Genomic DNA, 14,219 nt, shown 5'->3' with positions numbered 1-14,219 from the left:
GCTGTGACTTACAATTCTTAAAAATATCAGCCATAGGGTACATCCTAATCTCCAATTTTTTTCTCACATGGGTCATACAGTTTGGCGATCTTTCTCCTTGAGTCCTTCAGCTCCTTGTTTACTAACACTAAGTTCCTTAGAACGTGTGATAAGAAGTCACAAATCCATCTTCACTGGTAAAATGTCCTATGCTAGTGGTTAAAAAGAAAATGATCCTGGGCCGAGATATTTCGTGTAAGTCATCAAGCATGTCACCTAAGGAAGGCTGCAGCCGGTCAGTCAATAGGGATGAAACGCCCTTTGTCTGTTTTCCACTCTCCCTCACTCAGACGCTGCTGACTGTTCACCTCCAGGCCATAGGCATATTGAGGTTGACATTCTCTCTTTCCAAGATAATCCTCATGATAGGATGCACTGAATCTATGCTGTTGATGGGACTGAACTAAACTGAGCTGATTTGCATATCATCAATAAATGTAAGTCCTGAGTAGAGGGCCAGCCATCCAAACTAAAATACTCCCTGTCAAGGACTTGCTGTGTCTAGCAAATTCTGCAGTAATGTTGATTGCAAGTGGTTGGTGAATATTGATGCTGTTCAAGGTTTGTAAGGCCTCATTGGAGGGCACGTGAAACTTAAGATTTCTTTAGAACAATGTCTCTGTTTAAAACTCCTCTTGTTTAGACCCAGCTGGGCATTCAGTAATGCCAGCCACTGAATAAGAGCTTTCAAGTGCCTCAGCCCGCCTCACCTGTCAGATTGGCTCACTGGTTTATAAATGAAAGCCTGTTTGCTTCCAAAGCTCTTGATCCTCCAACTCCCCTCTGTCCTCCCGTTTTCTTACTCTTCCTTCTGATTTGAGTGTCTTAAACCTCCTAACACATACCATCAGTTTTCATTTGCTGCTATTCTTCAGGTAACACACGCATAGCTTGGGGTCAATTTTAGTGTCCGTATCCTTTTTTGTACCTTCACTCCTTACTTTCCATTTAAAAAAAAGTTCTACTCTGTTGTACAATAAATTTTTCTTTCATTGCACTTGGCTTTTAACAGAATGTCCTGGCTGCCAGTTTCTCAAGGTTTCCTTTTGTGCATTCCTTGTGCATTTAACACAAACTTTCCTTCCTTTCTTTATCATTAGCTAATCAACCATACATTTTTGAGCACCTCCCAAGTAAAAGAAGAAATTATAAGAAATTTATAGGCAGCTCTCACCATCTAGAAAAACCTGTCATTGAGGTACCTTTTGCTAGTTTCTAATGTGGCATTTGTGTGCTCGCTGGCCTTTCAGCAGTAGGTATCTATAAGCTTAGAATTTTACTCCCTTTCTTTGTTTCTTTAACTCTACTGTGTTCAAAATAAATAGATACCATGTACAAGGACCACAGTAACCACATATTTTTCTCCCAATTTCCAATTACATTTTCTCTAAGTCAATATCCACACAACAACCGAACATTATTTATTGTGCACTAATGCAAAAAGAGTCTACCAAATATTGGAGAAAGAGAAACTTATATAAAACACATGCAGTCTCCAATCTACTGACATAAAACCAAAGACTTCTGTAGAGGAAAGTCTGTCTAAATGATTTCTTAAATGTTTTCCTGTTTCCTTGACCATGCGTTCCACGATGTTGCAGCTGAAAGGAAAAGGAAGGGTTGGAAAGAGACAAGCAAAGCATAGACAATGGTGTTACCAAATCAAAGTGGGGGTTCAGCTGCCTGCCTCCACCAGTAGGCAAATGCCGGAGACCGAGTTTGGCGAGAAAGGAAATAAGTATTTAAATGCTGTATAAGTTCGGGAGAATGGCAGACTCTTATCTCAAAAGCCCACCCCCTCTGGAAACCCGGAGGAAAGCCCAGCCACCCTCAGCCAGACCAAAACCAAAGGCAGCATCCAGAGTTCCCTCTCTCATTCCAAGTGCCGCCGCCCCCTGAGAGTCACAGGCAGCCACTGAGTTGGTCATCCAGGCAGGCCTCAGGCTCTGTCCTCAGAACCTGCATGTGGGGCTGGCGCCAACATTGGCCACATGGCTTCCATGGCCAGAAGGTCCCACAAACGTACTGGCCAGTACATTCATGAGCTGGACAAGAGAGAGTATCCCTTCCTTCCCCTGGCTTTATATTAGTTTCCTGGGCTAATACAGTTTAAGGAAATATAGTTTAATATAAGTTTAAGGAAAGCACCTGGGCTGGACCAGGCACTTTCCTTAAACTTCCCCATGCTCAGGAGGGTCCAGCCTCCAACCAATCCCTCCTTTTCCTCAGGCTAGACTGACAGTTTTCTTCCATACTGCACCTCTCCCTGCCACCATCCTTACCTCTATTGAGCATGTGCCTGCCTTCCCCTAGTTCCCACCCCAATCAGATACCAGAAGGGGGTAGGCGGCCCTTCTCTCCTACCCTATTGTCTCACTAGCTTTGCATGCTCAGTGTAGTGCTTCCTCCTGTTGCCATCTTGCGGGGGGGTGGGGGACGGGATTGGGGATCTGCCACCAGGCTATCAGTATTGATGGGACAGGAAGACAGTAAAAAGCACACCAAGAATGTGGCAGTGTAACAAGAAGAGTTAGTGGTCTTAGAGATGTGGAAGTTTCTCTCCCAGACAGCATCATTGGCCCAGATGCTTACAATGGCTACTCCTGGCAAAGAACATATTTTCACAATCCATTTGAAGTATGAGTCACAGTAGATAGACAATGTCTAGAAAGATTTTTGAGTTATTTTTCCAAATTTTATATAAAACTCTATTATTTCTTCAATTACATGTTGGTATTAGAAACAAAAAAGGGGAAAGAGCCACAAAACTATGAAAAATTACATAAATATAGTGCAACTTCAAGCATTGCCATACAGAGCCCACGTGAGCTCTTTCAGCTAATTTGATGGCACTGTTGAGAAACAATATTCACGTAGACATTAACCATGTGTAATGTTCCCTGTTAATTTAAAAGCCAATATGTCTTTTCTCTAGAGTTTTGTAGCTTAGAAATCTGGTGACAGGGTGAAACACGAAAGCGCTGTCCGTCACAGTTCACCTTTCTTCTCACACAAGGGACTTCACATCCATCATCTGTCTTCGGTTCCCACCAGTACGAGGGTTTAGGACTTCAGTGCACATTTAGATGCACCACCGAATGTGTGCTAAACATTCAAAGTGTGTTCGAGTTTGGACAAACTGTTTTCTTTAAACCATTTGTAAATAAATATCTGCCTAGCTAATTAATTCCCTCTCCTCATCGTTGATGTACCCCTGACACAAGATTTAGAGGAACTGGCACAACAGGGAGTAAGAAACTTCATGCGTGATTGTTAGTGGCTATCACATAGGGCATACCTTCCCCAAACAGCAGAGGAAAGAAGTGTGGATGTCACAGATTTTTGGTATGTGCATTTCAGCCATTCACAAAACACATTACTTTAACATGTATATTTTGAGAAAGTTTGCCACACTTGCTATTGTATTCATTAAGCCATTGCAGTAGACATTTTATGACTTGAGTTACATTGAAAGAAAATGCTGTGCGAGACTGCAGAATTTAAACCTTTTCAGGATACCCTGGTCATGTTAAGGTCAAGACAACCTCATTCGGATGGAATGGCACCAGGGGCCCTCTCCAGCACTGCTGGTCCTCCGGTTCTGTGGGTTTGCAGAGTACCAAAGCAGTGGGCAAAGGTGGAGAACATTGAGATCATCTTCTAAGCTTGGGAAGCAGGAGACAAAATAATAGCATTTTTCCAAAAGAAATCAGAAATTTAAATCTAATGTTACGCAATGTGGCATTTGATTTTGTGCCATTGTCTAGTCTTTCATTAAGTTGTAGCGTTCCAACTTGTGGAGACGTTCTGTAAAATGAAGGTTCGTTTCCTGCATCCAGGAAGATCAGCCAAGAAATTCTTGACTCCTGAAGGTGATTCTGCTTGACTGACTAGTAAATGAAAATTTTATTGAGTGAGAATTCCTCAACTCTAATTCTCTTAGTTTTCCACTAGGAGCTGCCCATTTCTCTCCTAAATATGCTTTCCTCATAGACTGGTTATTTCTTCAGCAGTGAAAGAAAGCAGTTTGCATTATTTTAGTTATGATATACAAGTTATAACTAAGGGTTCATAAACATGTAAGAAAAATTGCTGGAAGAATTGAAAAAACAATAAACAATTAAGCACATAGGTAACTATTTTTAAAAGTCTTAAGAAAGGGGAAATGTCTCAAATGGCTATAAATGTGCCAAAAGTAAAAAGCTTAAAAGCTGTATATTTCAATAGTCAACCAAGACTCAAATTAAATGAAATACTTGATACCAAGTGTTTTGTCCAGTGATTTCTGAAATTGAATTTACTCAACTGTTTGAGCTCAAAATTCAGGATTTTGTAAAGAGGAAATTCATGCTTTTTATATGAATTTCAGTGTTATAATTTCAATTATCCATTGATGCATGTGAGATTTTAGTGGATATTTATTGCATGCCAAGCTTAATTCTAGGTACCTAGAATATATTAGGGGACAAAACAGAGTTTTTCCTTCTGGAATGTAAAAGTGAATGGGGAAAGACAAACAATAAAGAATAACCATAATAAATAAGCAAATTATATGGTGTATTAGGAAACAATAATTGTGTAAAATAGGATAAAGGAGATTAGGGGTGGGAACTACAGATTGCAGTATTAAATGGGATGGTCAGGTTAAGCCTCATGGAGAAGATAAGATTTGAGGAAAGATTTGATGGTGGGAATGGAGTTATTTGGAAGAAAAGTGTTCTACATCTAGAATCAAACTATAAATAAATTTAAGTTAATTTAAACAAAACTTACATAATATGATACTGACATCATGTTTTCTGATGTAACCTAAGATTCCCCATGAGATTTGGTTATTTCCAACTTGGTATAATAAAATGAAGGTAGTGATTTACTGTGTAAGACAGGCATTTACTACTGTAATCTACACTGATTTCTAAGACTTAGGTTCATTTCAACAGGTGTTTAAAAAGCATACACAATAAACACAAACCGTCAAACAACAAAGTTCTTTGAAAGCACACGAGCATACACCTGACTGCTCTGACTCTGTGTTTTCTGCCGAGCACAGACAGCTGGATAGTAAACGAACAGCAGTGTTTTCCTCAACCACAGGAGCATTTGTGTTCACACATACACATCATTGAAACATAAGCTGGTGGACTCTGAAGTGATTCTGAAAGTAAAGCTCTTATTTCTAATACTATCTCTTTTGTGCACGCCTAGGATAATAAGTTGTCTGTTTAAAGAACCTGGCCAAGAAAAATGGAAACATTCTTAATTCTATGTTTAATTTACCACCTCTTCTGATACCCGAGAAGTGTTCGGCTGAATTACACACTAATTACCTCAGGAGTCCAGGGATTGAATTTCTGCTCCGCCACCTCTCAGCTGTGTGTTCTCGGCCCTCACCTAAACCTCATCGTGCCTATTTTCCCACCTGTCCAGTGGCAGTTCATAACTCTCAGAGTTGCTGCACAAAATACTGTGTTCAAAGAGGTTGACACATTATAGGTACTTAAGGATTTATATTAAATCATTGTTATGCTTTTTAAATTGGTCAAGGCTAAAAATAAACAACTGAATAGAAACTAAAGACCAGTCAGAGGCCATACATAGTATTAGGCATCATGGTATCGTGGTGATTCTAAGAAGGGAAAGAGCTTTGTGACCCTGTGCGCTGGGGGAGTTCTGGAAGTCGTTATCAAAGAGGGTGGAACTTTAAATGGACCCAAAGAAGTGTAAGATGCGGATTGGAAGACGAGAAGCAGACGGTTGCTGAAATAAACTGATGATCATGGTGGGCGTCAAAGGCCAAGAGGCCTGTGTGAAAAGAACAGTACTGGAGGCGCCCTGACGCCCAGTCTTCGGCGGCTCAGGAAGTGCAGCTAAAGGCAGGTGCTCTCTCTCGTTTATGTATTCTTAAGAGACACATCTTACCTCACAGTTGCCTATTTATTAAAAACCTATGTAAAATGTTCTCTCCATCCAAGGAAAAGATCTCCTTACAATTTGTTTATTTAGCAAATTCTTGACCACCACGGGGCCTTCATTTGTGCAGCCATGGTGACATGGCACGTTTGTGAAGTGTATGTTCATACCAGAACTCTTTGGAATGATTTTCACTGCAGATCTAAAGTTTTGTTTTGAATAAAAAGTTTCTAAACCAATTGCACATAATAATAATAATGATGATGATAATAATAATTATCAAAATTAAAATTATTATTATCATCATTATTATGAGCTGTAACATACCTTAATAAAGTACACACATCTTAATAGTCTCCTCTACATCACTGCCATCCATTTTACGTCTTCCTAGTCAGCACACCCTCCAGCTGAATCCCATAGAGGTCAACGCTCCTCAGGCCTCTGTCTCTGAATATCAGTTTCATCTGTTCTTGAGCTTCACGTGTATGGAATAATACAGTGTGCACTCTTTTGTGCCTGCTTCTTTCACTCTTTGTTATGCCCATGAGAGTCACCTATGTAGCTGCATGTAACAGTAATTCTTTTTCATTCAGGCTTTGTTTTTCTGTGTAGTAATCTGTTATATGAATATACCACAACCCATTCTACTGTTGATGAGCATTTGAATGGATTCCAGCCTTAGGCAACTATGAATAAAGTACTAGGAACAGTTTGTAAATGTGTTTGGGTGGACACGTACTCAGTTCGTGTGTATCTAGAAGTGGAATTGCTGGTTCCTAGGGTACACGTACCTTTAGCTTTACTAGATATTGCTGGACAGTTTTCAAAGGTGTTCATACCAATTTACACTTCCAGCAGCAATGTATGAGAGTTTCATTTGTTCTACAATTATAGTTTTCTTTTTTTCAATATCTGGATAGCTTTTCTCAATGAAAAATGAGATTCAAGCATAATGAGATTATGACTTGATGAATTAAAGTAGCAATTATTTTTCATAATTGCAGTTCAATGACACTGTTTTTAAAAAGAACTTTTTAAAAGGAAGTAAACTTTGGTGAAAGTATGTGAGCAGAATAGAACTTTGGGTTACTGTCATCATATTCTAAGCCTGGATTATTAACGGCGTACAAAACCTAAATATGGCTGGCCTGGGTGCTAGTTATTTCACTAAACTGTAGTCAAACTTTATTTTGAGAACTGACAGAAAGACAAATCTCTCTTCCTCTCTCTCTCTATCCATTTACATCATCTTTTTAGCTTCACCTTGATAAATGAAATAAAAACACGGATGAAATAAAGAAAAACAAGAGTGTATCCTTTTTAAAAATACCCCTGCAAAACTTCCAGTGAAAAATGAGTCTTTCAGAGGTTCAAGAGGATACATAATCCAAAAATAATTTGAAATATATTTTGTCCCTGTATTTGGATAAGACTGTAACTAATATTTGGAGACAATCACCATACTAAGATTTAAAATGAAATTCTGAAGCCAAATTGTGAGAATGACTCAGAAGGATTAAAGCATGATTCAAGAGCTATTGGAAATTGGTCCAGTTATCTTTATCCTCATCCTGTACATCCATTCTTCCCATTCCAGGCCAAGTTAAATCAAACTCAGAGTGAGGATGTCAAAGATGATGTCACAGATGATGTCACAGATGACCGCAGGCGGCCCCTATGTCAGTGTGCTCTTTGCTCTTTTATAAGGATACTTATTTCTGAATCATTCCTCATCTAAGTTCCATGGAGATACTGAGTATTTTGGCTTAAATTTTTATCACTGTGTTATATGTGTAAAAGCCAGTTAAAATAGATATAAAGGAAGGCAAATGATTATAGGATTTGGGGCCTGGGCAATGCCAATCTATTTTCAAACTTGAAATAAGTAAATAGTGCAGCTCAGTAGCACAAGAAACCTAATGAAAGTAAAAGAAATATAAAGTACACAATAAGCTATGGATGTAGTCTGGCTTCTTCAGTCACGTCCAGAGAAGTTTGGGGCAGGAGTGAAGTGATTCCAGGAATTTGGGGGGGGCGTGAATTTTTGTCCTTTGCTAATAAAGTTGTTCATTACCTGCTTTCAAAATTCTTCACATGAGTTTTTCAACATTATTTTATTTTTATAATGAATAATTTAACTTTGTTGAGGGTGTGTGGTTAATTTTGTACTTTGCTATGAAAAACAAAACCACATGAGTAATTCACATACATTTATTATCTGGGTGATTTCTTTTAACTCCTGGCCAGTTATTATTTGTCCTAGTAATCAAGAAACCTCTAGAACATGTCTCTTTCATTGATGATATTATGTTGAATTCATTTTCACATACAAATGAAAAATAAATGAGATTTAGAGACCTATTACTGAATTGTTCAAGGAGTTTGAGAAGTAATTCTAAGAGATTTTTAGATCTTAAATGAATTATAGGGCCTCATGGCCTTAAAAAAAATCAATAGCTTTTGGAGCCATGCTTCTAATAATCCGTAATATTCTGGAAGGAGCCATTAGTTGAATTTGAAACTTGTCATAGTTTAATTAGCGCCCGTTAAAGACTTGCCCTGCCGGGAGACTGGGGCATTTATATATCCCCTTCTGCTCAGTTCTGTGTCCTTTATAGCTTCCTCAGGTATTAGGCTAAACTGTATGAAATACAGTATGAAATTACCCTTTTGTAGGTAAAAGGGAATAGAATTTCAACATCATACAGTTCGGACCAACGCAGGGTGGGGCAAAAAAAGCAGGTTTACAGTTGTTTGTATGGAAAATGATACAATAATTAATAAACAACAAACAACACAAGAATAAACTTTGTGTTCTGCGTACTGTAAACCCACTTTTGCCCCACCCTGTGTATAAAACAAGGAAATCAAGATAGCATACAAAGCCTTTTCTTGTGCTTAAATGCTTCAATCCATCGACTAATGTAATTTTCACATTCTTTCCTTTGAAAAATATTGTTGAGTGCTTGTGTTTTCCAGGCACTGTTCTAGGTGCTTTGGATACACAAGTGTCCCCAACATAGAAAGATGGCTTCTTTTACAGAACCAGCAGAGTGAGGCATGTACACATAATAAGTAAAACATGGTGTGATAGAAAGTGGTAAGTGCTCTGGGAAAAGGGAACACGTAACAGGGGTGCCGGGCTGCGGAAGGGACGTGGCTGTCGTTTCCATGGTGGTAGCCAGGAAGGCGCTGGGCAGGAAGGTGATAGGTGACCAGAGGCCCCCTGGAGGTGAGGACACGCACCTCCATCACTTGTTCCTGAAGAGCTTGAAGAGGGATCTGCAGACACACTGACCACTACATTTAGGGAATGAATACAAGCTCTTTCAGAAGAGCCACCAGAGTAAGCTAACAGAGTTTGGGGACATAGTTAAATCAGATTCTTATAGATCGGGATGTGAAATGAAGCAGATATAACCAAGGGGCAGAGACACAGTGCCTCAGCAAAGTGAGGAAAGAAGTGTGAAGTTGATTTCTGTTTCCTTCCATGTCTCCTCCACTCTAACTGAAGTCCCTGAGGAAGAAATTTGGTTTCCTTCTATCCCAATTCCTAAAACCTATCAAGCGTCTGAAATATATGTCGGTGTGTCATCAAAATTGGGAAAAGGAGCTGATGAATGGTGTTCAGCCAATGTCTAGAACCTTGTGAAAAAGAAGAAGGGTAAGAAGAGACTACAATTTAGGCTCTAGGATAAATATGAATAATGGAGAGTAAGCAACAGGGGAGTGGGAGGAGGAGAGAGGGGGAAAAGGTATGGAGAATAAGTAGCATAGATGGTAGGTAGAAAATAGACAGGAGAAGGGCAAGAATAGTATGGGAAATGTAGAAGCTAAAGAACTTAAGACACATGGACATGAACTAAAGGGGGGGAATGTGGGTGGGAGAGGGTGTGCAGGGTGGAGGGGAGTGAAGGGGGGAATGGGAGAACTGTAACAGCATAATCAATAAAATATATTAAAAAAATCATGAAAGTGTCTCAATTATGTGACATCTTATATTCTTAGGGTATAACATCCTTAAAGGCAAGAATTATATTTTACATATTGTGCGTATTTTACAACAGACATGTTCAAGTAATGGTTCATCACTAATGAATGGGAAAAAGAAGGAAAATATACCAACACATTGTCATTGAGTGGACCAGGTATCCCAAATGTTAAATGGCTCTCAAAGAGTATTAAATATTTATGGAAGCTGTGCTCTTTTTTTTAGAAGTACCAGAAGTAGTATTGTGCTGTATGAGATCTTAATAAAATGTGATTCATGTTTCAAGAAATGACAGTCATATGCATTATTTATTTTGTGCTTAGAAGTGAGCAACAGATGACACTATTAAAACAAAGCATTTGTTTTGAAAAATAACCTTACTGTTTAAAAATCACTTAAGAAAAATAGACATTTCACTGAATGATCTGTTTAAAGGTATACTTTTTGGAGGCCAGGAGTATCCTAAACGGCATGTAGATTCACTGAAACCTGAAATCTTTTGTAATTGTTACCTAAAGTAATCATATTTTTTAAAAATATGATTTGTTTTTTTTATAGCTGGGGGCAGAGAGTAGCAGTGGTGGCAGTAACCGTGTGTTGGACATCCGAAGAGGCAATGTGGCCTGACCTGTAGATGCGTCATAAGAACTGAATATCAAAAAAACACTTTAGAAAGGCAGTAAAAGCAGTAAAGCATCAAGGTCAAAATCCTAGTTACAATTTTTTATTGAGAAACTCAGGAAGATTTTAACAAATATTGCACCCCCCAGTGGTTGTTTTTGAGTGATTAAAAAAATTTTTTACCTGGACTTCCAATTTTCTGGTTTTATTATTTTGGGTAATCCTAAGAAAGTTAACATTATTTATAACTAGGAGGAGCCTTGGAAGGCCAACCCAATTCAGTTGACTGATTTCTTTTTTAATTTTATTAAGTTAATTGGGGTGACATAGATTATTAAAATTATATCATTTTCAAGTGTGCAATTCTGTGATACATCATCTGTGTATTGCACTGTGTGTGCACCACCCAAAGTCAAGTCTCCTGTTAATCACTGTATATTTGATCCCTGTTACTCTTTCTACCTACTCCCCACCCCCCTTCCCCTGAGATAAGCACCAAACAGTTGTCTGTGTCTGAGTTTTTGTTTGTTTGTTGATTTCAGTTTTATATTCCACACATGAGTAGAATCATATGGTTCCTTGACTTTTTCCATCTGCCTTACTTTGCTTAGCATGATATTCTCCAGATTCATCCATGTTGTTGCAAATAGCAGTATTTCATCTTTTCTGATGCAATTGACCAGTTTCATGCTTGCAGAAAGAATGGTGTCCGGGATGATAGAATGCTTACTGTATGATCACTGAGTTCAGGTTCAACAAGATAGGCTCCCAGAAAGAAGGGCGGTCATGCTTGCTTCATCTGATTGCCAGACTGGAAATTAAAGAAAAGCAGTGACATAATCCCCCCACATTCTTCATCCCTCCAGTACATTACATCACAGATGTGAAGCAAAGCTAGTTCTCAGAATGATTACAAAGCACTTAGACAGGAAGATCTGCTTCAGCAAATAAAAGAAAGATGACAAAATCAAAGACAAAGAATGCTTCTAGAATCTGTTTTGATTGCAAACAGAGTGGGGGAGAGCATGGAAAGAAATCACTCGGTGATAGACTAAAAGTAGGGGTCCTGTGCCAAGAAACTGGGATGGTGTCTCTCCTGGATGTCCACTCAGCTTTGTGGCTTTGGTCCGATTCCCTGGGCCTTGACTTTCTCACCTGTGAGATGGAGGGTGTGGAACAGGCTGAGTGGCATTAATGAATTCAGGATATGGACAGAGACATGGAGTGGCAGCCTCCATTTTCTATGAAAGAAGAGTAATTTGAATATTTATGAAAGCAAAATTAGCTAATGATCAAAAAATGGAGAAGAAAGATGGCTAATGGAGAATGCAGATCTGTTCTAATACATTTAAAATGTAATGTAAATCTGAGACAATTCTTTCCAGGAGAAGAATGAAGCATATCAAAGGTCTCTAAATTGACTCCGCTGTAATCTTTTTTTTCTATCATCACCTTATTTTTCTCCATACTTTCTGTTTCCGGTAACCATGGTGATGCAACCTCCCAGCAACCTTTTTCACAGCCGGCCCTTTTGGTACACATTGAATTTGCTTTTATGCACTGACGCAGGGAGCTAACAATGCTGCACAAATTAATTAATGTATTAACATTTTCCCCATTCCTTCTGATCAGGAAATAAATGCAGGGATGTATTCCACATTTAACCTCCCTCCATAAGGGGCACTGTAAAACAGGGATATTCAATGGTTAATTTCAGTCGCTGACATAAAGGGGATACTGATCATGCCAGAGATTCAGTTCCCTGCCTTGGCCCTCAGGGACTGCGAAGTCCCAGGACTGAAGCTGGTCACCGCCTTCTTTTGCTTGTGTGTATGAACAGAATAAAATTGCCCACGAAAATGGCAGATCAACCTTGGTTTTCTAATCCTCTGTTTTTTTGCTACATTCTCCCTTGAAAGGAAGACATTTCCAAGTGCGTAATTATCACAATTAAAAGGGGACTGATTTTTTTTATAAGAAAATATATGTAAGTATATGCATTTGTCTAATGAGCATGGTTACTTATTTTGGAATATAAATAAGCAAATGCAGTACTCGGTTTTAAAATATTGTAATTATCTGCCAGTGACAAAACATTAAAGAATCTCTGTTGTCATTGATGCAGACAATAAAAATTCCCAGGACCTGTCACTTAGCCACATCCAGTTTGTGGAACCTTACTTGTTTGTAATCCTATATGCTGGAAAACAGCCTCTCTGCTTAAGCAGTCTGTGTATGTGTGTGTCTGGCATTAGCACAAAGGAGACCAGATGATGCTTATAGACTCGGCTCCTGGGGACACACTTGGATGGAGGCAATTAAAATGCCCGTCAGGCATTTGGTACCAGAAGCCCCTACGGCAAACCACTGAATCATAAGCCAGGGCTGCACCTTATTGTCAGTGAATGATGGCGGAGCTGGGTGGCTTGTCATCATTCTCGAAAATTCTGAGGCTAGCGAGCTCTCTCTCCCTCTCCCACTCGCCTTATTTTCCTTTTCGCCACTGCGGGGACTTTTTCTAATTTGCAGCTCCCCTTTCCCTGATACACACAGGCGGGAGCTGGGGGCTTGCAGACTGCAGTCTGTCAGGAGCTAGAGAGCCAGAGCTAGAGCCAGCCTGTGGAGATAATGCTCCCGGAGAAGGATTCCGCAGCAGTCCTTAAAGGCTAGACTCAGGTGGTGTCTCGGCATAAGCACTGGTAATGGTTCGGGGTTTTTTTAATTTTGATTGTGTTTTATTTTTAATCTGTTTCCCAAGGGATCTGCTTTATGCGGTCTCAGAGTAAAATGCTTTAAAACTCTTTAATGGGCTTCCTAAAAATTCAAGTACTGCATTGTTTGCACTACAGATCTCAAGATGTAGATTTATTGTCTGGATGTAAAGAACGCGTTTGCTTACTGGTGAGTTACAATTTTCAATACTTAGTTGACAAATCTATATATGTATTTTTTTCCTTTTGTTTTGTTTTGGTAGATTCTTCAGTTTGTTGTCTCTAACCGAGGAAGCATTGATTGGGAACCACTCATTCAGAAAATTAAAAGGTACCACATGTTTTGTTTGGATGTTTAAATGAAGAAAAGTCAAGGAGGGATGTGGATGTTTTTATTTGAAGTAATCTGTCTGTGGCTGATCTTTTATCCTTCAGCCTGCATTGGTCATTGTCTGTAGAATGTGTGATTTCCTAGGCAGAGAATGCCATTATCCAAGGCTGTTTTGATTAGATATCTAAAGAATTGTGTCTTTTGCCTGTGTTGCAAGTTAGTAACAAATATTACTATATCTGACTTATTGTTGGATTTTTTCATAACGGCTAAAGAATGTGCAAAATTCTCTATGTTAATAAAAATTCGATAATTTGAATTTAAGGGTCATACAGTAATTATTGATTTTATCTGAGGAAATCCTGCTAAAAAGTGATGTTTTTTTAAACGGCTAAATGAAATGGCTTGCCCTTCCCAGGTGGAATGGGCGGTAGAGAAGAAAGCCCCAGAATGACTCAGTATTGTTGGGTTTTGCGAATAAAAGCTTGTAACTTCTTCACGGATGCTTTAGCAACAGATATATTTACAGGCTGAGATATTAGTTATTAAAGGAACTGATTTTACGTACACTTTATTTTGCATTGACGGCATAAGAAAGTAATCCTTCATCTTG

At 38.9% G+C, this 14,219-nt stretch overlaps 1 protein-coding gene across 46 annotated transcripts in view; it reads left to right on the top strand.

Moving 5' to 3' along the window:
* Positions 1-14,219, top strand: part of MAP2 (microtubule associated protein 2) — a 258,015-nt gene that overhangs the window by 115,133 nt on the left and 128,663 nt on the right. For 8 of the 46 annotated variants that reach the window (XM_036022931.1, XM_036022929.1, XM_036022934.1 and 5 more), the window contains exons 1-2: positions 12,661-13,263; positions 13,539-13,606. The exons of 2 other annotated variants lie outside the window; for them this stretch is intronic. The gene's annotated coding sequence lies outside the window, so the exon portion shown is untranslated. 36 more of the 46 variants (XM_036022943.1, XM_036022944.1, XM_036022936.1 and 33 more) reach the window with 19 other exon arrangements.

The sequence above is a fragment of the Phyllostomus discolor genome, chromosome 4 (genome assembly GCF_004126475.2).
Source record: "Phyllostomus discolor isolate MPI-MPIP mPhyDis1 chromosome 4, mPhyDis1.pri.v3, whole genome shotgun sequence".
Classification (NCBI taxonomy): Eukaryota; Metazoa; Chordata; class Mammalia; order Chiroptera; family Phyllostomidae; genus Phyllostomus; species Phyllostomus discolor.
The sequence above is the reverse complement of the archived record's forward strand: the minus strand, read 5'-3'. Positions and strand labels throughout refer to the sequence as shown.